This window comes from Pan paniscus, chromosome 18 (genome assembly GCF_029289425.2).
Source record: "Pan paniscus chromosome 18, NHGRI_mPanPan1-v2.0_pri, whole genome shotgun sequence".
NCBI classification, from domain to species: Eukaryota; Metazoa; Chordata; class Mammalia; order Primates; family Hominidae; genus Pan; species Pan paniscus.
Genome location: NC_073267.2, coordinates 67,876,236 through 67,903,174, shown reverse-complemented (window position 1 = coordinate 67,903,174; position 26,939 = coordinate 67,876,236). Strand labels below are relative to the sequence as shown.

The following is a 26,939-nucleotide window of genomic DNA, read 5'->3' as shown; positions in this document are numbered from 1 at the left end:
ACCACAGCCACCTGCTGCATTGGGCTTTTACACACTGGGCCACTCTTCTCCAGCCCTAATCACCTTCAGACAACTAGAGACAGCCCCTATGCCCTAGTACCCCCTGAAATTATTCAAACTGGCAAATTCGAAGCCTGTGTACCCTGTCTCACCCATTCCTTCCTGCAAAAATCACAATAAAAGCCCTGGCCCAGTTTTCCTCCTGTTTGCTTTGCTTCCTGACAAACCCCATGTTGTCCTGCGTGGCGTGGTGTGCCTCCTCCTCTGGGATCTGTGAATAGCAAGCTATCATTTCAACAGCAGTCAGCCCCAGCTCTTGATCTGTTGGGGTCACCATAGCTAAATGATAATAAAACCTACGTTTAAAGCAAGGGACAGAAAAGTGTCCATCTTTCTTTTCACTAACCTCTAACTGCAACTGAGTATTTCCTTCAATTATCACTGTAGCAACAAACTACAGTAGTGTTAACAGTGTCAGCTGTAAGAATTAAAGAAAGAGGAAAGAAACATGAAAGGTGGCTTGGCAGTTAAGACAAGTTTATTTTAGAGAAAACAAACCTGAGAGGGGTGTTTGGCCAAGTTAGGTTAGAGGCACACTTTTTTACAGACTAAGAGTTTTTAAGGATTCAGGTTAGGAGAGTTTATTACAGGCTCGGACTGCTTTTGTGTTTTTTTATTGTGCTTATTCGGGAGAGAGAGTTGTGTGTCTCTTCCCATACATCTTTCTGCAGCTGCAGACATACCCACCGAGTCTGCCTTTACCATCCCTATTTTAGTGCACCTGAAGGGAAAGAAATGTACTTATTAAGGCCCACTGTTTTACTGGAGCCCATTGTATGAGGGTGAAGTTTAGCATTTACCCAAGAGACTTTCCCCCTACCTCCCTCTGTGCCTGAGTTGTTTTATCTGTGTTTCACTGTTTGCTCTTTCTGGCTGCTTGTAGTTAGAAGGGAAGTGATTTCCTTAAAATGCATAAGGCTAAGAAGGGAGCTGGAGCTTAAAGTGGCGGTGTTTGTCTGAGATGACGGTGCTCCTGCTCTGTCATCTGTGTCTTTGCTCCATTAGAAACCATAAATCAGCCTGGCACGGTGGATCATGCCTGTAATTCCAGCAATTTGGGAGGCTGAGATGGGAGGATTGCTTGAGCCCAAGAGTTCAAGACCAGCCTGGGAAACATAGGGAGACCCCATCTTTACAAAAAATAAAAAATTAGCTGGGTGTGGCGGTGCACGCTTATAATCCCAGCTACTTAGGGAGGCTGAGGTGGGAGGATCATTCGAGCCCAGGAGGTCAAAGCTGCAGTAGGCCATGATTGTGCCACGGCACTCCAGCCTGAGTGACAGAGCAAGACGCTGTCTCAAAATTAAAATAAATAAATAAAAATAGGCCAGATGTGGTGGCTCATGCCTGTAATCCCAGCACTTTGGGAGGCCAAGGCAGGCAGATCACCTGAGGTCAGGAGTTCAAGACCAGCTTGGCCAACATGGCCAAACCCCGTCTCTACTAAAAATACAAAAATTAGCCAGGCATGGTGATGCGTGCCTGTAGTCCCACCTACTTGGGAGTCTGAGACAGGAGGCAGAACCCAGGAGGCAGAAGTTGCAGTGAGCTGAGATCACACCACTGCACTCCAGCCTGGGCAACAGAGCAAGACTCTGTCAAAAAAAAGAGGAAGAGGAAGAAGAAGAAGAAAGAAGAAAGAAGATGTCAGTAGATGTAGAGGAAGATCAGAGATTACAGTCAGGAAGAAGGCAGACACCCTGTCCTCCAAACATACCAAATTTCCTAGAGGAAACAGGCACAAAATTCATGCATTTGATCATTCATCCATTAAAAACAAAATTGGGCTAGGCACGGTGGCTCATGCCTGTAATCCCAGCACTTTGGGAGGCCAACATGGGCAGATCATTTGAGTTCAGGAGTTCAAGACCATCCTAGCCAATATGGTGAAACACCGTCACTACTAAAAATACAAAAATTAGCTCTCATGGCAGTGTGGGCCTGTAGTCCTAGCTACTCAGGAGGCTGAGGCAGGAGAATGGCTTGAATCCAGGAGGCGGAGGTTGCAGTGAGCCAAAACTGCACCACTGCACTCTAGCCTGGGCAACAGAGCAAGTCTCTCTCTCTCTCTCTCTATATATATATATATCTCTCTCTATATATAGATATATATACACATATACATGTATACATATGTATGTATACATATATGTATATATATACGTATATGTGTGTGTATATATAGATATATATAGTTAGTGACAGTGAAGTAGCATGGAAATGTGGCAAAAATCTGAATGACAAACTTGGGGTACACTCTGCCAAATGGCATCCCAAAGTCTTGAGAAACTCCTGGATCATAGCCATCTCTATGCTGCTCCTCTGAGAGGTCTACTCGTTCCTTCGTTTGTTCTTTTGTATGTATGAGAGCACCAGTCTATTGAGCCCCTATGGGTGCCAAGTTCTGTTACTTGACTAAGAACAGATCTAGCTGCTTCCTGCCACTCCCCATCTGGACATGAAATTCCTTCTGTCACTCTGCCAACCTTCTCTTCTTTCTTTGCCCCTCTCTTGATCTAAGAATCCCATTCCCGGGTGAGTTTGGTGTGTTAATGCTGGGTAAGTGAGCCTGCCTGGACCTATGGCCATCCCAGACAGCTGCAGGGGTGGGGGTGGGGGGCAATCGAAGGTCTCTAACCTCAAAGGTCCCTCAGAGGGTGCATGGGGGCATCTCCCCTTGGGGTTCCCAAGGACCAATCTGCCAGCTTGTGCAGCACCCTCAAAAAGGAAGGGGAAAGAAAAGGTCATGCTCTATCTGGTATCCACAAAGCCACTTAGATGAGAAGCTCTTTTGTCTGCATTGGATAAGCTCCAACAGTAATCACAAATCTGCCCCTTATCAACAAATCCCTCACCTACCACAAGTAACCAAGTGCAACCTAGAGACGCCGTTGTCTTTTGTTCACACCCTATTTTTTTTAGAAATCTGCACTTGGTTTGTGTATGAACATGTATTACAACTGTTGTATGTGATAAAAATTTAAACTGGCTTATACAGAAAATAGTTTTTTTTGTTCTGTTTTTTAAAAAAGGTCATTTACAGCCAGGCACGGTGGCTCACACCTGTAATCCCAGCATTTTGGGAGGCCGAGGCGGGTGGATCACAAGGTCAGGAGATAGAGACCATCCTGGCTAACACGGTGAAACCCCATCTCTACTAAAAAATATTTAAAAATTTAGCCAGGCGTGGTGGCGGGTGCCTTTAGTCTCAGCTACTTGGGAGGCTGAGGCAGGAAAATGGTGTGAACCCGGGAGGCAGAGCTTGCAGTGAGCCGAGATTGCTGCCACTGCACTCCAGCCTGGGCGACAGAGCAAGGCTCCGTCTCACAAAAAAAACGTCATTTACTCAGTGAACTGAGAGGCCTGGGGATGCATCTGTTTCAGGCACCGCTGACCCAGAGAAGCCTTGGTTTCTCATCTCTGGCTCTTGCTTCTGTTGCGTTCACTTCAATTTCAGGCTCCATTTTGTGGCCAGATGGAGACAGGCGTTCTAGTTCCTACTTCCTCTCTGGTTTCAGGTCCAGTGAATTTGCTCGTGTCAGGAATGTGACCAGTGTTCTGAACTGGTCACATGCCTGTACCCACCATGGCTGGGAGCGTTGGAGTTATTGATTGGCTTGGGGTGAGAGGCATCATGGGCTCCTCCCCCGGAACTTATCAGCTTCTCTGGGAACATGTGAACCAATGGGATGGATCCCCAGAGGACAACAGGGGTATGGTTCCCAGAGGGATAGAAAACGGATGCGGGCAGAAATAACAGCAGATGTTTTTGGCCTCGAGCAGATGCTAAGTGGAGGGGCTGGGTTGCACCTGGGGTTGTGGACCACTAAGCCCCCATGGCCTGTGGCCTGTCTATATCCCAGAGCGCCTGCAGGGACTGGTAAACAGCAGGCCCTTCATTCATTCATGCCTGCTGCATGAGTTTCCTGTTGCTGTGCTCTGCACACCTGCTTATTGGGAGACCCTGTTTTTCTAGCTCATCCTTCTGGAGGGTCACCCATTCCCTGGCCTCTCCCCCTCCAGAAATGAGGTCTCATTTCTGTGGGTGAATCTCTTTCTGTCTCCCTTCATCTTTTGCAGCAAACCTCAGTCTGAAGTGAAACATCAGGAAATAATTCAGCCTTTTGTTTCATGGACACATACACAGAGTCTGCAGGTTCTGGACACATTCCTTAGATGAGTGGTAGTGGTGGGCAAGGCTGCAGGCATCTGTGTCATATCTTTGGGGCCTGGAGGCCAAGCAGCAGCTTCCACTGGATGCTTCCCCTAGATCAGGGTACACGGGAACAAACCTGGGTTCAAGATCCCCCGTCAGCTCAGGGCTGTGCACAGGGAGTCTGGTAACAATTGGCAGATGAGGTGGAGGAGCTGGGAGCAGAAGGGCCCTGGAGGGTCAGTCACTCCTTGGGGAAGTGCAGACAGGGGTGGTTGCAGCTCCCTGACTGATAGGTGCCTGACCCAACCTAATGATGGACATGAACCAGAGGCTTCAGAAGTGCATGCCATCACTGCTCCTGCAGCTATGCTGCCCTAGCTCAGGCTGCCATAATGAAATACCATAGACTGGGTGGCTTAACCCAAGAAGAATTTCTCACAATTATGGAGGATGGGGTGTCCAAGATCAAGGTGCTGGCAAGGTAGGTTTCATCCTGAAGCCTCTTCTTTTGGCTTACACGTGGTGGTCATCTCATTGTGTGCCCATATCACCTTTTCTTTTTCTTTTTTTTTTTTTTTGAGACAGAGTCTCACTCTGTCACCCAGGCTGGAGTGCAATGGCATGGTCACAGCTTGCTGCAGCCTTGACCTCCTGAGCTCAAGTGAGCCTCCCACCCCAGCTTCCCAAATGGCTGGGACTACAGGTATGCACCACGATGCCCAGCTAATTTTGTAAACAATTTTTGTAGAGACAAGGTCTCATTATGTTGCCCAGGCTGGTCTTGAACTCCTGGGCACAAGCGATCCTCCTGCCTCAGCCTCCTAAAGTGCTGGGATTACAGGCATGAGCCACTGCACCTGGCCAACATGACCTCTTCTTTGTGCATGGGAGAGAGAGAGAGAGTGTGTGAGTGTGTGTGTGTGTGCGTGTGTGTGTGTGTGAGAGAAAGAGAGAGAGAGCACATGCGTGCAAGCTCTTTGGTGTCTCTTCTTATAAGGGCGCTAATCCCATCATGAGGGCCCCACCCTCATACCCTCACCTAGCTATAAGCACATTCCAAAGGCCCCATCTCCAAATCCCATCACACTGGGGGTTAGGGCTTCCGTATATGAATTTTAGGGGAACATAATCCAGTGCATAGAAGACGCTAAGTCCCTTCTGTCTGTCATTCAGTCTGACCTGTCTGGCACTCTGTGCTGTTTTACAAATGGAGAAGCTAAAGCCAGAAGGGCAGAGTGACTGGCCCAGGTCTCAGAGCCTGGAGTGGTGGAGACAGGATTGGAATCCAGGGTCACCTGGCTCCAAAGTCCATTCTTTTAATCGTTGAGCTCTGCAGTTTTCCAAGGGCCAGAAATCTGAACAGACAGTGGGCTTCTGAAAGACAAATGAGGATGCAACAGATTACAGAAAACCACCACTCATAGGACATTACTAATTAGGTCAGCTGATTTGTTTGAGACAGAAAAACATGGGGCAGTTATTTCAAAGAAAAATAAAGCCACGAAACAAAATGCTTATATGCTCTCCTTTGTTACTGATGGGGCAGGAGGTCCTCCCTTGCTATCATTGCATTTCTGATGCCTCTCACTGGTACAGGACATACTTAGTGCTTGGTCAATATGGAGAAAAGGAGGGATGGATGGAAGAGGGAGGGAATCAGGAGGATCTTGTACCACGTGCTCCTGGGCCAGAGCCAACTTTTCTTTTCTTTTTTTCTGAGATGGAGACTTGCTCTGTTGTCTAGGCTGGAATGGAGTGATGTGGTCATAGCTCACTACAGCCTCTAACTCCTGGGCTCAAGCCATCCCCCTGCCTCAGTCTCCTGAGTAGCTGGGACTACAGGCATGTGCCACCATGCTGGCTAAGTTTTTAATTTTTTGTAGAGGTGAGGTCTCACTATGTTGCTCAGGCTGGTCTGGAACTCCTGGCCTCAAGCAATCCTCCTGCCTCGGCATCCCAAAATGCTGAGATTCCAAGTGTGAGCCATCATGCCTGGCCCGTAGCCTAATTTTCTTAAACTCTAATTCAGGCTTAAGGTCCAAAGAATTTTGTTTCACACTATTTTTCCTTACTTCCCCCACCCCGCCACGCTCAACTTAGAAAAATTGCAAACACAGAAAACTATAAAAAGCAAAAAACACCCACAGACCATAGCTGTCAAAATCTGTGGTTGTTTTTCCTTCCAGTCTTTTTTAAATGCCTCAATTCATTATTTTTGTCTATAATTTTAACATAGGTAGACGCATATATGCTCCATGTTTGAAGATACAATTGCTGCCAAGAGCATCTTGCCTTTCATTAGTACACCTTGCAAACTGCCAAAAGCAGCGTTTCATCACCTTCAGAAAACACTTGCTGGACTACTTCTCTGCTAGGGGCAGCAGGGGCAAAGAGCAGAGCCCAGGCCCAGGCCGGGGTTATCAGCTGGAATCCTAGTATGAGAGGGGATCTTGGTGTTCTTTGGGTTCAAATCCTTGTTTTACAGGTGAGGACACTGGCCTGAAGATTTGAAGAGCTGGGTTCTGGCTGCTCACCAGCCCTCTGGTGGCTCTCCTAGCTGGGTTTTACATGCACAGTGCCATCTGCCCAGACTTGACTGTTCTCCATTTGCCCCTCTCCACCTACCAGCTTCCCTTCAGCTTGCTCCGAACCCTGGATGGCTGACCTGGGGGTGCCCTATGGCCTGGGATCCCTTACCCTGTGGCTTCTGGTTGGCTTCAGCCAATGGGAGCACTGGTGGGAGACTGGAGGGAGGAGGAGAGACGTAAGGGTCGTTCCCCTGATGCTTTTCCTTCCAGGCCTTCGTTCCTCTTCTGAAAGTGTCTTTGCCTGTTGGGGGTGCAATAATGAAACATCATAGACTGAGTGGCTTATACACAACAGAAATGTGTTGCTCACAGTCCTGGAGACTGGGAAGTCCAAGATCAAAGCACCAGCAGATTCAGTGTCTAGTGAGGGCCTACTTTCTGATTCATGGATGGTGCCTTCTAGCTGTGTCCTATGAACTCCCTTGGGCCTCATTTACAAGGAACACTAATCCCATTCCTGAGGGCCCCACCCTTACATCTCACCCCTCAAAGGCCCACTTCCTAGTACCATCACATCGGGGACTAAGTTTTGCTATGATTTGAAAGTGTCCTCTCCAAAATCCAGGGGTTGAAACTCTTTATTTTAGAGACAAGGTCTCAGTCTGTTGCCCAGGCTGGAGTGCAGTGACATGAACATGGCTCACTATAGCCTCAACCCCCTGGGCTCAAACGATCCTCCCGACTCAGTCTCTGGAGTAGCCAAGATGACAGGCATGATGCCACGCCTAATTTTTTAATTTTTATTTTGTAGAGATGGGGTCTTGCTATGTTACCCAGGCTGGTCTTGAACTTCTGGCCTCAAGCTATCCTCCTGCCTCACCCTCCTCAAGTGCTGAGATTACAGGCCTGAGCCACTGTGTCTGGCCCAAGTATTGAAACTTAATGGCCATGTGATAGTATTAAGAGGTGGGGCCTTTAAGAGGTGATGAGGCAGTGGGGCGCGGTGGCTCATGTCTGCAATCCCAGCACTTTGGGAGGCTGAGGCGGGTGGATCACGTGAGATTGGGAGTTTGAAACCAGCTTGACCAACATGGAGAAACCCCGTCTCTACTAAAAACACAAAAAATTAGCCGGGTGTTGTGGCGGGGTCAGGGAATGGGTGCTGGTCAGGGGGATGGGTGCTGATCAGGAGGATTCGGTGCAGGTCAAGGGAGATAGGTGCTGATCAGGGGGATGGGTGCTGGTTGGGGGAAAGGTGGTAGTCTGGTTCGGGGGATGGGTGCTGATCAAGGAATGGGTGCTGGTCAGGGGGATGGGTGCTGGTCAGGGGGATGGGTCCTGGTTAGGAGGGATGGGTGCTGGCCAGGAGGGATGTGTGCTTGTCAGGGGGATGGGTCCTGGTCAGGAGGGTGGGTGCTAATTGGAGGGAATGGGTCCTGGTCAGGAGGGATGGGCGCTGATCAGTCAGGGGATGGCTGCTGGCCAGGAGAATGGGTGCTGATTCATGGATGGGTGCTGGAATGGACTGAATGCAGCAGTGAGGGTGAGCTGCGTGCCAGCCCCAGTCTTGCGTGCCTCGCTCACATGCCTGAGGTCATGAGACCAGTACCATGGAAGAACCAGGACCTGAGCCGGGGCTGATCGTGGAGCCCTGACCTTTAGTCACCCTTACTTCAGAATAGATGGCCCGGGCTTCTGGGCAGCCCAGTAATTATGGGAACTGCCAGTTATTTGTAATCTCAGACTGACAGCCTGCTGGGAGGGAACCCACTCAGACTCACCTCCTCCCAGCCATGTGACCCTTGCAGCCCGGGGAGTCCTGGGAGTGGGGGTGTGGGTAAGGGTGGGGGATGAGGGTGTTCTCTGTTCTTAGACCAAATGGAGAAAGGCGGGAAGCCAGAGCACATTAGGCCAGCTTTCCTTGTGGGCAGCGCCTCTGGCCAGCCCTTGCAGACTCTCCCCGAGGGCATTGTGAATGCCTTTCCTGGGCTGCAGAGACACCTGATGGTGCCCCCACAGCACATCCCAAGAGGGTTGTAGGCACTTATGGCATTGAGAGCTCTGGCCAGTTCAAGACCCTGGAGCATTTGACTCCCAAGTTTGAGCTAGATTATTCTGACTCCAGGCCACAAGGCACTAAGGAAGCAGGAAGCAGTGAGGCGTCCAGGTCCAGGTTCTAAATCCTAGCTGTAGAGACAAGAGCAACTCCATCTTGGATGCATCCCTAGGTTTGACTTCTGATTAGCTTAGTCCTGTGAATGCCTCCTTGTTTCTACTTTATTTCCTGTCCCTAGTGTAAGAACACATCAACCTTGATGTTATCGCATAAATTGTGGGCTGTGACGCACGCAGCGTTCTTGCCTGTTCTGGAGGGCTGCCTGTAATTTTCTTGCTGGAACACATGTACCCTTTCTCTATGGTATACAAGCCTGAGGTCTTGGGAGTAACAGTGGGAGATCTACCTGTATTATGGCCACCCAAGACCACGCTTCTGTCTGTGAGTTCCCCCAATAAATCATCCAATTCTGACAAACAGGATTTGTCTGCCTCCTTTGTTTCTCGGCTCCTTTGGCATTTGGGGATCGCTTTGCACATATGGCTCTGTGATAGTTAATACTGAGTATCAACTTGATTGGATTGAAGGATGCAAAGTATTGATCCTGGGTGTGTCTGTGAGGGTGTTGCCAAAGGAGATTAACATTTGAATCAGTGGGCTGGGAAAGGCAGACCCACTCTTAATCTGGGTGGTCACAATCTAATCTGCTGCCAGTGAGGAAAGACTATAAAGCAAGCAAAAAAAAAAAAAAAAAAAAAAAAAAAATGAAAAGACTAGACTGTCCTAGCCTCCCAGCCTACATCTTTCTCTCATGCTGGATGCTTCCTGCCCTCAAGTATCAGACTCCAGGTTCTTCAGTTTTGTGACTTGGACTGAATCTCCTTGCTCCTCATCTTGCAGACAGCCTATTGTGGGACGTTGTGATCATGTGAGTTAATTCTTAATAAACATATATATATATATCCTATTAGTCCTGTCCCTCTAGAGAACCCTAACTAATATAGGCTCTTTCACGGAACACCAGCTCTGCACATATCGGCTGTGGGAGATCTTTAGCCAGTCACTTGGCCTGCCTGGCCCTTGATTTTCTCATCTGTAAAATGGGGATAATAATAACACCAATGCTTCCGGGTGGTTGTGAGGATCATATAGGACAATGCAAGTGGGACCCTATGGAGGTTTTGAGACCCATGTGGTCCAGTCTCGGGGTAGAGTCTAAAAGAACAACAGCCCATTGGAATTCCAGTGAGTGCTCATGTCTCCTGAAGAACATGATGGGGGTCTAGGCGTATATGCCACAGCCACTCTGGGCTCGTCACCGTCCTCTGTAACACATGCAACTCCCATAAGATGCTTATCCTCCTCTACAGAAAATCTCCTTCTTCTACTCATGTCTGCTCCACCCCTGCCACCTTGCCAGGCCTCTGCCCTGCAGCCAGGGGCCCAATTACAGAAGGCAGCACTCATAGCATGTTCAATGGGTGAGTCTGCATGCAGTCCTGTTGCCACCTACCATGAGGTGTACTGCCTTTGACCTTGCTTCCTCGGGACAGTTCTTTCCCCTTCTGTCTCTCAGAACTTGTCTGGCAGTGGCAAGATGCTTTAGGGAGGGCGTGGAAGCAAACAGTAGGCAATGCCAGAGCCCTCTTAAGTGGGCCTGGGACAGCTGGGAACATTCCCACCTTCATACCTGCGCTTCTATTACACAGGGGAAGCACTCAGCACAGGTGCAAGCTCTTAGGAGGCATTTTTAGAACTGCCCAACGTAAAAGCTCTGCTGCAATTTTCTATCTAGGCCGAGAGTGGGCTTGAGAAATGCATCCAGTCACAGATGAAAGAACTTGGAAGGAAGCAGTCTGGGCTGCCTTCCCTGCCCCTGCAGAATGGATTAGCCTGAGTGGCCACACACAAACAGGACAGGCTGGGTCTTGATGTTTTCCAGGTGACAGATTAGGGTACATCTGCAAACCTTGACTGAACTAAGTCGGAGGAAGGATCAGGACAAGCAGCCCAGTGGCAATGTTTTGAAACCAGTAAGCACCCAGGCAGCAAGGCCCTGGACATGGTGCAGCCTCGTTCTCCAAGGCTGAGAGCTGCAAGCCCGAGAGCTGCCTGGGAGGCCAGTCAGTAAGGGGCACCATGACATATTGGAAATGCCATGAGAAGGAGGTGACCATGTGAATTAATCAGAGCTCTTCTCAGGGAAAGCCGTGTGTGGGGTAGGGACGGGTGCTTTGGTGAGCCTCTTGGAGCGAGGGAGGAAAGATGGCAAGGATGTGAGTAAGTAGTCATGACAATTGCTTGCTGGACCCTATGGCAGGTGGCTGAAGAACGCCAGGGCTTCTTTTTTGCTGAGTTAGGGGCTCAGGACAGTTGAGGAAAGGCTGGACCTTGTACCAGCCACTCCTTCTGCAAGCTCTGACTCAGGGACAGCCTCTTACATGCCCATTAAACATCTGGCCCAGGGATACTAGTTTCAGGGTTGCCTGTCGAGGTACTCCGCAGGATCACCAGGCTCTGGCTAAAGGAACCAGTGTCTCTGGGCCTTTGTTACCAGCTTCATTCTGTCTCCTGGTAGAAGGTGCTTGTTATGGGTTGAACTGCATCTCTAAAATATATGTTGAAGTCCTGGTGTGGTGGCTCATGCCTGTAATACCAGCACTTTGGGAGGCTGAGGTGGGTGGATCATCTGAGGTCAGGAGTTCAAGACCATCCTGGCCAACATGGTGAAACCCTGTCTCTACTAAAAATACAAAAATTAGCCAGGCACAATGGCGCATGCCTGTAGCCCCAGCTACTCGGGAGGCTGAGGCTGGAGAATCGCTTGAACCTGGGAGGTGGAGGTTGCAGTGAGCTGAGATCACACCACTGCACTCCAGCCTGGGTGACAGAATGAGAATCCATCTCAATAAATAAATAAATAATAAAAAATATATGTTGAAGTCCTCACCCCCATATCAGTAAATGTGACTTTATTTTGGGAATAGGAATTTTACAGATGTCATCAATTTAAGAAGAGCTCATTAGGGTTGGCTGTAATCTAATATGACTGGTGTCTATAAAAGGGAAAATTTGGCCACAGAGACAGACATGCACAGAACGAAGAGAGCACAGTGACACACAGCAGAAGACTGTGCGTGACGATGGAGGCAGAGATCAGACTGACGCAGCTGCGGCCAAGGAAACCACCAGAAATTAGGAAGAGGCAAGGAAGGATTCTCCCCTAGAGCCTTCAGAGGGAGCGTGGCCCCGCTGACACCTTGATTTTGGATTTCTAGCCCCTAGAACTGTGAGAGAATAAATCTCTGTTGTTATAAGCCACCTAGTTTGTGGTGTTTTGTTACGACAACCACAGGAAAGGAATCCAGTGCTTCTGACGCAAGAGTAGGGGAGCATTGTCCAGAAGCGTTCCTGTCTGGTAACACACCTGCCATTGGCCAGAGTAAAGCCTGCGCACAGAGCCCGCCCATGAGGAGGTTCTACAATGCACAGCCTGGTGAATTCTGGAGCCGATGACCCAGCCTCGGTTTCTGTCTGTAAAAGGAGGGGCCGGGATGGAATTAGCCGTCTTCAAATTCTAACTTGTTTCAGTTTTGTAAGACCTCCTATTCCTAGTCAGGACATAAAGACCCAAGGGACTGTCAACCATTGAGAGCTTGCTTGCCCTATACTGGGCGGGGTCCTAGGGGACTGATGGGGGCGTCTGTCCCATGGGGATGCAGCCTGTGGGCTCCCAGGACACCTCCTCTGCCTGCACTGGAGGAAGCTGGCAGCATCCAAGTGATATTTTGGTGGTTTGGCTGCTCTGGAACTAATGACAAAATAGAATTCCCAACATTAAACCAGTCCCTGCTGAGCTGGACTGTTCTATGGAGCTTTCCTGTATAAATATCACTTCTGATCAAGGTGCGGTGGCTCACACCTGTAATCCCAGCACTTTGGGAGGCCGAGGCAGGCGGATCGTTTGAGGTCAGGAGTTTGAGACCAGCCTGGGCAACATGGTGAAACCCTGTTTCAACAACAACAACAACAACAACAACAAAAATTAGCTGTGTGCGGTGGTGTGTGCCTGTAGTCCCAGCTACTTGAGAGGCTAAGGTGGGAGGATCACTTGAGCCCAGGAGGCCGAAGCTGCAGTGAGCCAAGATCGTGCCACTGCATTCCAGCCTGGACGACAGAGTGAGACCCTGTTTCAAAAAAATAATAAAAAATAAAAAATAAATATCACTTCTTAGGCGTTAAAATCCCTGAGGTTGAGCCATTTCTGATATGGAGGCTTTTACCCTCTCTATTATTTATGATGTTGTTTCTATTCACTTTCTTTTTCCCTATGAGATTTAAGGGCCAAATCCACCTGCTCTTTCCATTCTCCAAAAACTCATGGAAATGAAATGGCAACAAAGAACTACTCAGTAATTTGACACTGAAGATTCTCATCTCTCCCCATTTTACTTAGACAATGTGAAATTTAGGAGGGATAAAAGTAAAGTTCTGCCCCAATGTCAAAAACAAACCAATGGCACGAGAACAGGACAGCAGAGGCGTGACTGAAGACTGAAGCGCTCAGGTCATTTCTAGCTGAATGAGCACAGCTTAATGTGCAGTTCCCAAGGATGCTGATCAAACCCAGCAGAATGCTTACTATGCACGGGTCAGCAGTGTGTGGACAGGCAGGTCGTTCTGGGATTGACATTTTGAGAAGGTCATAGAAATATTAGACAGCAGCTGGAGGGCAGTGAGCGGGATGGAAACCGTTGTGTGTATGAGTGATGGTGCATGAATTTAGAAAATGAATTTAGTCTTGAGCCAGTGCTTCGGTCTGAAGGTTTACGTCTCCCCCAGCTCTCGTGACAAATTCATATCACCAAAGTGATGGTATTAGGAAGTGGGGTGCTTTGGGAGGTGATGAGGCAGAGCCCTCATGAAGGAGGCCACAGAGAGCTAACTAACTGCTTCCACCATGGGAGGACACAGCCAGAAAGTGCCATCTATGAACCAGGAAACAGGCCCTCACCAGACAAGGAATTATTGGCATCTTGATCTTGGACTTCCCAGCCTCTAGAACTGTCAAATGTAAATTTCTGCTCTTTATAAGCCACCCAGGGTATGGTGTTTTTTATAGCAGCCTGAACAGACTAAGATGCCAGCGATTTCATTTCTAGGTCTCTGGCTGAGTTTGCATCTTATTTTGGCGATAACAAATCACAATAACGAATTGGGCAGGCTAAGGAGCACAAATTCATAACCTCATAGTTCTGGAGGACAGAAGTCCAATGGGTTGGCAAGGCCACAATCCTGGAGGCTACAGGGAAGACTTCATTTCCTCGCCTTTTCCAGCTTCTAGAGGCCTCCTTTGGCTTGTAGTCCTTTCAACAATGGCATCACTCTGGCCTCTGCTTCTGTCACTGCATCTCCTTCTTCCTTTCTGCTTCTGCATCACATGGCCTGCTCTGTGACTCTCTTGCCTCTCTCTTACAAGGACCCTTATGATTATTATGGGCTTACCCCACAATCCAGGATCACCTCCCCCCACCTACCGCAAGAGCCTTAATTTAAGCACGTCTGCAAGTCTCTTGTCATGCAAGGTAACAAATTCACAGGTTCTGAGCATTAGCATGTGGGCATCTTTGGAAGGCCATTATTCTGTCCTCTACACTTGCCTACAGAATACACAAGTGTGCAAGGATGTAGGAACAATCATCTCAAATAATGAAAACACAGAGACAGCCTAACATCTGACAACAGGGTTCTGGTTGGATAATGATGCAGCCATTCTATGGAATATCACACAGCCATAAAAAGATGGAGGTAGGTGACATGGAAGGATGTCCGCGATGTATTATTTATTTGTTTATTTATTTTGAGACAGGTTCTTACTCTGTTGCCCAGGCTGGAGTGCAGTGGCGTGATCTTGGCTCACTGCAACCTCTCCCTCCTGGGTTCAAGCGATTCTCCCACCTCAGCCTCCCGGGCAGCTGGGATTACAGACTCATGCCACCAAACCCAGCTAATTTTTGTATTTTTTGAAAGAGACGGGGTTTCACCATGTTGGCCAGGCTGATTTCGAACCCCTGACCTCGAGTGATCCACCTGCCTCAGCTTTCCAAAGTGCTGGGATTACAGGCTTGAGCCACTGTGTCCGGCCCATGATGTATTTTTGAATAAGAGATAATTTTCAGAAATTCATAATTTATTTGTTCAAGAAATGCTTTCAATGCCTACTATGTGCCAGGGCTGAGAACACAGCAGTAAGTTAAACAGGAAGAATTCATATTCACTTTCTAAAAACTGTATACAGAAATATGTGTATGCATGTGGGAGAAAAGTCTTACCTGGAAAGTAAATGGTAAGTTGTTAATAGTGATTCTCAGGAGAGGAAGAGTGGGGCATGGAGATAGTGAGGATTTGCCAGGTTTATTTTGATGTTTTCATATGGTTTTATCTTTTCAACAAGCACTTGTTATTTCTGCTAAAAATGAAATTGAACTAAGGTACAGTTATCAAGACAAATTATTATGTGAACTCTAACTTCTTGATGATAAAGCTGTACCAATCTGCAAAAGAGAAAGAAGGAAGGAAAGAAGAAGAGAGGGAAGGAAGGAGAGAGAATGGAGACAAAGAAAAGGGGAAAGGAAAGGAGGAGAAAAAGAACAAGCTGATAAGTGTTAACTTGGAGAAGGGAAGGCTTGAGAGGCACTTTGCCAAGGCTCTTGTGGTTCAGAGTGTCCCTCCGTCCCCTGCAGGAACTGGCAGCTCCTCCAGATATATTTCTTTCTATCCTCTCTTTGGGCACCTGGCCCTGTGCCTGTGCACAGTAGGTGATCAGTGACATATTGTCGACAAGCAAAGCAACAAATGGAAATGCTGGTAATAGTGGAGAAGCCACTTCATCAAGCCAGGGCGCATTTTTGACCCCCTAAGCCATCAGGCACATTTACCAGCCTCAATTTTTTCTTTTCTTTTCTTTTCTTTTTTTTTTTTTGAGAAACGGTCTCGTTCTGTTATCCAGGCTGGACAGCAGTGGTGCCATCATAGCTCACTGCAGCCTCATCCTTCCAGGCTCAAGCGATCTTCCCACCTCCGCATCCCGAGTAGCTGGGACCACAACCCCAGCCTTCATACTATACCAATATTTGCTTCCTTTCTTTTCTTTTTTTTTTTTTTTTTTTTGAGACAGAGTCTCACTCTGTTGCCTAGGCTGGAGTGCAGTGGTGTGGTCTTGGCTCACTGAAACCTCCAGTTCTGAGAGTCAAGCAATTCTTCTGCCTCAGCCTCCCAAGTAGCTGGGATTACAGGCACCTGCCACCACACCCGGCTAAATTTTATATTTTTAGTAGAAACGGGGTTTTGCCATTAGCCAGGCTGGTCTCCAATTCCTGACCTCAAGTGACCCACCCTCCTCAGCCTCCCAAAGTGCTGGAATTACAGGTGTGAGCCACCTTACCTGGCCCTCCCCTCATTTATAACCATTTCAGGTCAAACTCTGGTCCTTCCCAAGCCCCTGGAACTTCCTAGTTTCTTCAAGGCACAGATTCTGCTGTTTGGGGAAGTGGGTGGAAATTTTAGCTCACTTATTTCAGCCACAGTGGTCCGCCAGATGAATCTGTGGTTTGCTGCTTCCTCACCCTGAACTGTAATCTCCGAGCTGGCCTTTCTGCCCTCTGCATGTGTCTCTGAGACTGAGGCTTTGTGGTGGGACGTGTGGCAGGAAGAGGAGGGATGAGGCCTTGGGCACGGGTACCCTCTATCATGGGCACTGTGATCTCAGCCCTACATTCCCCTGATAGACACTGCCTCAGGTTGCATGCCTGGCAGATAGTTTTTCTGAGACCACCACCCAGTAACAAACAAAACAGGCGTGTGTCTTTTCATTTTACTCTTGGTTCTTAGTGTTTTAGGAAAAAAGTATCTGGACTTGAGTATCTGAAATATTCGCATGTTTTACTGAGAAAACAAGGAACCTCTGATTTTCTTGGGAAACAATGAGAGTCGTCACTTCCTTTTAGTGCATTTAAGCACAAGTTGAAACAAGGAAAACACAATTTTGATTAGTTCTCATTGTCTCTTTGAATGCCTGCTTCACCCTTTCTAGAGCTACAGTGGTATGAAATTAACACTGCTCCCTCCCAGCACTTTGGGAGGCCAAGACGGGTGGATCATTGGAGGTCAGGAGTTCGAGACCAGCCTGGCCAACATGGCGAAACCCCGTCTTTACCCAAAATACAAAAATTAGCCATGTGTAGTGGTGTATGCCTTTAAGTCCCAGCTACTTGGGAGGCTGAGGCACCAGAAATGCATGAACCTGGAAGGTGGAGGTTACAGTGAGCCGAGATCGTGCCAGTGCACTCAAGCCTGGGCAACACAGCAACACTCTGTCTCAAACAAACAAAAAAAGTGTAGCTCGATTCAACCCACCAGGCCCTCCATGACATGTCCCACCCCTTCGCTGCTCTATCCTCTTCTCCTCCCATCCTCCCCCCTCCACTCAGGCAAGTTCCTGCCTCAGGACCTTTGCACATGCTATTCCCTCTGCCTGGAACACTCTCCCCTCAGGCGTCTGCATGTTTCCCTCCCTCCTTCAAGTCTTTGTGCTCCAATGTCACCTTCTCAGGGAAGCCCCCCTGACCACCCTCTGTAGAACTGCAGCCCCCACCCTGTCTCAGCCCTCCTAAGCCCAGCCCTGCTTTATTTTCCTCCATAGCACTTGTCACCTCCCAATAGATCACATTTTCAGTTTGACTGTCTACTCCCTTTCTAATGGAAACTCCAAGAGGGCAAGGATTTTTGTGCATTTTCTTTACCATTGTTAACCAGTCCTAGAACCATCATTGAATCTGAGGCTTTAGAGAAGAGTTTTGCATCATGTGTCCAAAATCTTATAAACATGGCCAGGCTCAGTGGCTCACGCCTATAATCCCAGAACTTTGGGAGGCCGAGGCGGGTGGATCATTTGAGGTCAGGGATTCGAGACCAGCCTGGCCAACATGGCGAAACCCCGTTTCTACTAAATACAAAAAAAAAAAAAAAAAATAGTGGGGCATGGTGGCGCATGCCTGTAATCCCAGCTACTCAGGAGGCTGAGGCAGGAGAATCACTTGAACCCAGGAGGCAGAGGTTGCAGTGAGCTGAGATTGCGCCACTGCACTCCAGCCTGGGCAACAGAGTGAGACTCTGTCTCAAACAAACAAACAAACAAAAACCCAAACCAAATCTCATAAACATGCTCATGATTCCACCCAGCTATTCTACATCTAGGAATTTATCCTTTGGAAGTAATCACAGATGTGCACAAAGATATGGTCAGAAATGTCACAAGGGCAAAACACTGGAAATAATGAGAGCTGGCATTTAATTACCACTTACTGTGTGTAGACCTTGTTGCAAACATTTTATGTGTATGAACTTATTTAAACTCCACAGCAACCCTAGAACCTGCTGATTATTGTCTGTATTTTACAAGTGAAGAAACAGGCGGAGGGTTTGAAGAGTATGTAGTAAAGCCAGGATTCAAAGTTGTGTTTCTTGTGTCTGAATCAAGAGCCCATACTCTTTTTATTTTCGAGAGAGTTTTGCTCTGTTGCCCAGGCTGGAGTGCAGGGGCGCAATCCCAGCTCACTGCAACTTCTGCCTCTGGGTTCAAGCAATTTTCCTGCCTCAGCCTCCTGAGTAGCTGGGATTACAGGTGCCTGCCACCACGCCCAGCTAATTTTTGTATTTTTAGTACAGATGAAGTTTCACCATGTTGGCCAGGCTGGTCTCGAACTCCTGGCCTCATGTGATGCACCCGCCTCAGCTTTATCAGGTTCTCAAAGACCTCCAGGAACCAGAGTTGTAGAATAATTTTCCTACATAAGCAGTTAGGAATTGTCAATGCTGCTTTTAGCATAGTCTTAAAAAATTTTTTTACCTTCCTTCCTTCCACATAAGCTTCCCTTTTCTTGTCCCTAAATGATGTTAAGAATCTGGAATGTCACCATAGATGTATCTTTAGGCCAGGTGCAGTGGCTCATGCCTGTAATCCCAGCTTTTTGGGAGGCTGAGATGGGAGGACTGCTTGAGGCCAGGAGTTCAAGACCAACCTGGTCAACCTAGTGAGAGCCCATCTTTACAAAACAAAACAAAAATAAAAACAAAATCCAAGAATCTTTAATGACTTGGAACGAGCTTTGTTGCATATAGTTAACTGCAAAAGGCAGGTTACTAAAGAGTCTACGTTCTGACCACATTTTCATTAAAAATTTATCTCTACCTATATGCATGGTAAAATGACTCAAATTGACTATGTATGTTAATATCGCCACTTCTAGGTAATGAAATTCTGGGTGTTTTAAAACTTATTTTCTGGTCTTGTTTGTATTCATTACATGTTTACAGGAATGTTACTTTTGTCATTAAACATACTTTTTGTTTTTAGAAAAAGGCAGACTTTGGGCAGAAAATTTGGTAGTCCCTATCAGAATTTTAAGAGATGGGGGTCTTGCTATGTTGCCCAGACTGGTCTCGAACTCTAGCAGTCCTCCATCTCGGCTTCCCAAAGTGCTGGCATTATAGGCATGAGCCACCGCGCCCGGCCCCCTATCAGAATTTTAAATGTACTTACTCTATGCTCCATCAATTCCACCTTTCCAGAAGTCTGCACTACAGAAATCCTTGCACATGCGGCTGCATGTAAGTCCTGTGACGTTCACCGTTAACATTGTGAAAATTTATGAACAGCCCAAATCCTTCAGAGAAGTTGAGTGGTTAAATAGAATATGATCTTTCCCTACTCTGAAAACCTCTGTGGTTGTTAAACAAGAATAAGGTAGATAGATCTCCAAGATATTGTTAGGTAAAAAAGGGAGGGCACAGAACAGAATGTATAATAGGATCCAACCTACATAAAGGACTACATGTGAGCATGAAGGCGTTGAAAGGGGCTGGAGGGAAGCCATCTGTTTGTTGATGTTGTTACCTCCCGGAGCTGGGTGTGGGTGTGGGAGGCGATGGTGGAGGGGACTTGTTTTGTTCTGGTTACTTGAATCTTTCAGAAGTCTGTACATGCAGGACCATGTATTATATATGTCATCAATTTAACACGGTAAAAATATGAAAGTTTTAAAATAAAAGCCCCTAAACTCTAAAATGTTTTCCCCTTACTGAACTGCTCAAGGACTCCATTTGCAAACTGATAGTCTTAGGAAACGGCCATGGGTTTTGGTTACTGTCTAGATAGAAACAGGCTCCATCACTGGGCCGGACACAGTGGCTCACATCTGTAATCTCAGCACTTTGGCAGGCCGAGGTAGGAGGATCATTTGAAGCCGGGAGTTTGAGACCAGCCTGGGCAACATAGCAAGACACTGTCTCTATTTAAAAAACAAACAGGCCGGGATTGGTGGCTGACACCTGTAATCCCAGCACTTTGGGAGGCCGAGGCGGGCAGATCACTTGAGGTCAGGAGTTTGAGAGCAGCCTGGCCAACATGGTGAAACCCCATCTCTACTAAAAATACAAAAATTAGCCAGGCGTGGTGGTGCATGCCTGTAACCCCAGCTACTCAGGGGTGAGGCAGGAGACTCACTTGAACCTGGGAAGCAGAGGTTGCAGTGAGCCGAGATTGTGCCACTGCACTCCAGCCTGGGTGACAGAGTAAGAGTCCGTTTCAAAACAACAACAACAACAAGAAAAAACTGTAAAAAAAACAAACAGGCTGTGTCTCCAGCAAAGGACAAATGTTATGTAAACAGTGATGCAGCCATAAGGGGCACTTTTTTTTTTTGAGACAGGGTCTTGCTCTGTTGCCCAGGTTGGAGTGCAGTGGCGCCATCACGGCTCACTGCAGCCTCGACTGCCCAGGCTCAAGCAATTCTCCTACTTCAGCCTTTCTGAATAGTTGGGACCACAGGTGCTGCCACCACACCTGGCTAATTTTTAAATTATTTGTAGAGATGTGGTCTTACTATGTTGCCCAGGCTGGTCTCAAACTCCTGGCCTCAAGTGATCCTCCCACCTCAGCCTCCCAAAGTGCTGGGATTACTGGCATGAGCTGCTGTGCCTGGCCTGGGGCACACTCTTATGTCCTAAGCAAGAACACTAGTTGTGAATATCTTGGAGCGATGTGGAAAGAAAGGGACAAAAGTCAAGTGGGAAATTATGCCAGTGCTGCTGGGCTTACAGCCAGGTGGGATGAAGCATGCCCCGGACAGAGGTAGGAGGGCTGCAGCGCACAGCCAGGTGGGGCTATGGCATCTTAGGCCAAAGCTGTTTCTCCCGGGGCTTTCTCATCCCAGCTCTGAAGCCACAAGCCTGCAAGTCATCTGGAATCCTGTCGTCACCACATCCTCTTGGCTCCCTTCACTTCTTGACATCCCCACAGTTCTCCCTCTGGCCCCAGGCACCTTCATCTCTCACCTCCTTTATCACAGAAGCCTCCCAAGGGGGGTGTCCTGGTTTCCCAAGGCCATCTGTATTAGTCTGTTCTCACACCGCTATAAGGACATACCCGAGACTAGGTAATTTATAAAGGAAAGCAGTTTAATTGACTCACAGTTCAACATGGCTGGGGAGGCCTCAGGAAACTTACGATCATGGCAGAAGGAGAAGCAAACACATCCTTCTTCACATGGCAGCAGGAAAGAGAAGTGCCAAGCAAAAGGGGGAAAGCCCCTTATAAAACTCTCAGATCTGTGAGAACTCACTCACTATCACCAGAACAGCACGGTGAAAACCGCCCCCATGATTAAATTACTTCCCACGGGGCCCCTCCCACCACACGTGGGGATTATGGGAACTACAATTCAAGATGAGACTCGGGTGGAGACATCGTCAAACTATATCACCATCCTTCTCCAGCCTGGAATGCTTACGCTGTTCCCCATTTAAAGATTTAACTTCCTGGCTCCCCTGCCTGGATGCTCCAGGCCTCTGTATGTCCGGTGGCTCCACAGACTACCCAGAGGGCCCTTCTTACAGTGCGGCCACCCCTCTTGCCTCCATTATTTACCACCTCAGCCTGCTTGTCTTCTTCATGGTTCTATCCCTGTCTGAAATCCTCATTGTTACTTGTTTATTCCCGATCTCCCCCACTAGCCAGCATTACTCAAGGGCTTAACATGTGCAGGACACTGCTTTAAGCATTTTACATAGAACCCATTTAGTGCACCTCAAAATCCTACCAGGTGAGTATAATCATGGTTCCTGTTTTACAGATGAGGAAAGTGGGGCACCGAGCTAAGCACCGTACTCCCACGTCACGTGGCTCCAAAATGGCAAAGCTGGGGTTTGAACTTGGGGGCTCCCAGCCCAGAGCCTGGACCCCTAATTACTAAATGATCCTACCTGAAACTACAGATGCACTAAAAACGGACTTTTTTTTGAGACAGCGTCTTGCTCTGTCGCCCAGGCTGGAGTGCAGTGGCGCAATCTCGGCTCACTGCAACCTCTGCTTCCTGGGTTCAAGCCATTCTCATGCCTCAGCCTCCTGAGTAGTTGGGATTACAGGTGTGAGCCACCATGCCCACCTGATTTTTGTATTTTTAGTAGAGATAGGATTATGCCATGTTGGCCAGGCTGGTCTTGAACTCCTGACCTCAGGTGATCCACCCTCCTCCATCTCCCAAAGTGCTGGGATTACAGGCGTGAGCCACCACACCTGGCCAAAAAACGGACATCTTACTTACTTTTTGAAGATTCAAATTATCTTGAGGGGCAGCCAGTGTCCTGCTCACTCCAGTGCTGGGGAGCAGGACCGCGGGCACCCCTACCCCTACCAAGCTTTTATTGCCTTTAGTGATTTGGGGCATGTGTCTTGACCTGTTTTTCCCTGGACCTAGGATAAACCAGGCTGTTGTTGACAGAGTTCTGGTTTTTGTTGAAGCTCTCAAAATATCGAATCCATAAGCTTGTTTTCCTTATTTAATTCTCACCAGGGTCTCATGGCATGGAGACCCCCCTAGCTAGCACCGATGGCATTGAAACTGTGGCAGTGCCTCTGGTTGCAAAAAACAGGGGATCAACGCCTATTTGGGTTCTATTTTTATTAAAACCCCATTAGCTTGTTTCTATCGGAGCAATTAAAGTGTCGAGGCCTGATGCTCTGCAGGGGCTGTGGAGGAGGCGCTTTCGTGAGAGCAACTGTTCTCAGGCGGAGAACTTTCTTTTCAAAAGGCCCCCTGGGGCCTGAAGTCTCAGGCTTATTCTCAGCCCCAGGTGGGTTTTCTTAGTGGATAATTTGGTAACATCCTCTGCAGCTGGGCTTGAGTTAATGAGGTTGAAGATCACCTAATTTTCCCCCTTCCTTTTTTTTTCTTTCTTTGCCTGATTTTGTAACTCACAGTCTAAAGGCTTCCAACCTGTTCCAGCAAATGTTAATTCTGTTCACACCTTGCCAAGTGTGAAATTTCACCCAGCACAGCTGTGCAGACGCATTTCTGTTTCTACCCTGGCACCTTAAAATCAGCTAAACCCACTCAAGCTGGGCTCTGTCCTCATTCCACACCGGGGTGGGCACAACCTGCTGGCTAGGTTGTGTCCCCATGACACGACTCTGTGCATCTTAACACGTCAGCACACTCTGGAACTTGACAACTTGCAATTCGGAGGCCATGAATACAGCGCGTGTTAGGCTCCGTGCTCTGTGCTCTGGAGGACTCAGTAGGTCTGGGGTGGGCGCTGGAATCTGTAGTTCTAGCAAATTCACAGGTGGTGCTGATGCAGCTGGCCTGGGGACCACACCTTTGAGAACCACTGTGGTGGGTTTATTTATTTATTTTTTTTGAGACGGAGTCTTGGTCTGTCGCCCAGGCTGGAGTGCAGTGGCACGATCTGGGCTCGCTGCAAACTCCACCTCCCGGGTTTAAGTGAGTCTCCTGCCTCAGCCTTCTGAATAGCTGGGACTACAGGCCACACCACCATGCCTGGCTATTTTTTGTATTTTTAGTGGAGACGGGGTTTGCCATGTTGGCAAGGCTGGTCTCGAATTCCTGACCTCAAGTGATCCATCTTGGCCTCCCAAAGTGCTGGGGGATTACAGGCATGAGTCACTGCAGCCAGTTCCTGTTATGGACTTTTGCTTAAAAGTTACCTTCCCCGGAGGCCCTCCAGTCACACTCAGCCTGACTTGGAAGGTGGCCCTGCCAAAGGCTCTCAAGGCAATGTGTATGGCCCATCCTGGGCTCACACTTGTGATGATCTAATAATGTCCTCCCACTCCCTGACTGTCAGCTCCACCCCTACGGCCAGCTCTATCATATTCATGCCTCAAAAGATCTGCTCTCTGCCTCCTCCTCACTCCCTCATCTCCTGTCACTCTCATCCACACCTCTGCCACCCAGGCCTGCTTTTGTTCCTTAAAGCAGGCCAACCAAGCCACACGCTTCTCACCTTTTCCTGCCCCAGGACCTCCTCTCACTGCTTGGAATGATGACCTCCTCTGAGCTCTTCACCCAGCCAGCTCTGCATCTTTCCTCAGAGAGCCCCTCTTTGGACTCACTAAAGAAGGTCCCTGAAAGCCGGGCAAAGTGGCTCACACCTGTAATCCCAATCTTTGGGAGGCTGAGGTGGGATGATTGCTTGAAGCCAGGAGTTCTAGACCAGCCTGGGCAACATAGTGAGAACTCCTTCTCTATAAAAATTAAGAACAAGAAAAATTAGCCAGATGTGGTGGCGCACACCTGTAGTACTAGCTACTTGGGAGGTTGAGGCGTGGAGATCGCTTGAGCCCAGGAGTTCAAAGCTGCAGTGAGCTAGGGTTGTGCCACTGCACTCAAGCCTGAGTGACAGAGCGAGACTCTGTCTTTATTTACACATGCCCTTTAATTCACCTCACAGATCTTATTGCAATCCCATTTATAGTCCGCCTTGCCCTTTACAGTGTAAACTCCACAGGGCAGTGAGGGATGACCATTCCACTCCCGACTTCAGACCCTCACTGGAGGGGCGAATGAATGAGTGAATGAGTGGGATTAATTTCTGCTGTCAGTGAAATTCCCAGCAGAAGAAGCCAGAAAACAGCCAAGCCTGCCCTGCAGGGGACTGGTTGAACTGTGTAGCCTCTGTTTTCTCGGATTCCCCCTTCCTCCGGACCAACCATGAGCCACCCATCACCTGTTTTGAGCAAGGCAGTTGGGGGTGAGGCAGAGAGAAGGAGGCAAGGGAGTTTTTGCAACAGCCAGAGCTGCAGATTAGACACATGTAATCAATCCGGAGAGCCACACGGTGTTCTGCCAACTGAGATACCCAGATTAAACAGACCAAGGGCCCCTGAGGCAAAATGCCATGCAAAATAACTTTTCAAAAATAGCAGCTTGCAATCTCGGGAATGAGCACGGGTTGTCAATGACATGAGCAGTCTTTTGAAACAGAAGGAGGAGTCCTGTTTTTACTGCAGATAATGGTGATATGACATAGGCATAGGTTGGGCCAATTTTGCCAAAGGAGACACTTAGAAGGGATAGCGAGTCCTATAGAAATGGCGTTGGGAGGACCAGGACTGAAGCGAGAGATGCCTGATAGTGCGGTGGGAAGAGGGGATGGCGAGTCCTATAGAAACGGTGTTGGGAGGACCAGGACTGAAGCGAGAGACGCCTGATAGTGCGGTGGGAAGAGGCTGCCGTGGCCTGCTCTGTTGCTCATTGCACAGTGCAGCAGAGCAGAGAAGAGTCGGATCTCAGGATCAGCCTGACCTGGGTTCCAGCCCTGGGCCCAGCACTGGTTGCTGTGTGACCTTCAGCACACACTTAACCTCACTGAGTCTATTTCTTTATCTGTAAAAGGGGGATAACAATAATTCATCTCTTAGGGTTTTTGTGGAAATTAAATGAGATAATACATATAAAATTAGCTGGGCATTGTGGCAGGCGCCTGTAATCCCAGCTACTCAGGAGGCTGAGGCAGGAGAATGGCTAGAACCTGGAAGGCGTAGGTTGCAGTGAGCTGAGATGGCACCACTGCACTCCAGTCTGGGTGACAGAGTGAGACTCTGTCTCCACAAAAAAAAAAAAAAAAAAAAAAAGAACACCTGTAAATCAGTAAAAAGATAAACAATCCAGTAGAACAATGGGTAAAACATGTAAACAGGCATTTCACAAAAGAGGAAGCATAAATGGCCAATGAATATATTTTAAAACCAGGGCCTGTTGTGGGGTGGGGGGAGGGGGGAGGGAAAGCATTAGGAGATATACCTAATGTAAATGACGAGTTAATGGGTGCAGCACACCAACATGGCACATGTATACATATAACAAACCTGCACGTTGTGCACATGTACCCTAGAACTTAAAATATAATAATAAAAAAAATACAGAAAAAAAAAGAAAAAAAATTTAGCCAGGTGTGGTGTTGCATGCCTGTAATCCCAGTGATTCAGGAGGCTGAGGCAGGAGGATCACTTGAGGCAAGGAGTTCAAGACTAGCCTGGGAAATACAGCAAGATTCTGTCTCTAAATAAGTAAAAGAAGTCAGGTGTGGTGGCATGTACCTATAGTCCCAGCTAGTCGGGAGGCTGAGGTGGGAGGACTGCTTGAGCCTAGGAGTTCAAGGCTGCAATGACCTATGATCCCACAACTGCACTCCAGCCTGGGTGACACAGGGAGACCTTGTTTCTAAGGAAAAATAAAAAAAGATACTACAAAGAAAATTAAAAGACAAGCTACAGAATGGGAGAATTTTGCAACACAGATAACTGACAAAGGATTAGTATAAAGAACACCTATACTGGCCAGGCGCGGTGGTTCATGCCTGTAACCCCAGCACTTTGGCAGGCCGAGGTGGGTGGATCACCTGAGGTCAGGAGTTTGTGACCAGCCTGGCCAACATAGTGAAATCCTGTCTCTACTAAAAATACAAAAATTAGCTGGGCGTTGTGGCAGGCACCTGTAATCCCAGCTACTCAGGAGGCTGAGGCAGGAGAATCGCTAGAACCCTGAAGGCATAGGTTGCAGTGAGCTGAGATGGCGCCACTGCACTCCAGCCTGGGTGACAGAGCAAGACTCTGTCTCCAAAAAAAAAAAAAAAAAAAAAAAGATCACCTATAAATCAGTAAAAAGAAGATAAACAATCCAGTAGAACAATGGGCAAAACATGTAAACAGGCATTTCACAAAAGAGGAAGCATAAATGGCCAATGAATATACTTTAAAATGTGCAACTCATTAGTACTC

The 26,939-nt window shown here is 48.0% G+C and overlaps 1 long non-coding RNA gene across 1 annotated transcript; it reads right to left on the bottom strand.

Annotated features, from left to right (window-relative positions):
• Window positions 1-515: 515 nt before the first annotated feature.
• On the bottom strand, window positions 516-21,506 carry LOC129394079 (uncharacterized). Its single transcript, XR_010110272.1, has 3 exons — window positions 21,330-21,506; window positions 6,914-7,045; window positions 516-5,590 (listed from the first exon to the last, which is right to left on the bottom strand). It is a non-coding gene; the product is annotated as an uncharacterized LOC129394079 (long non-coding RNA).
• Between the last annotated feature and the right edge of the window lie 5,433 nt (window positions 21,507-26,939).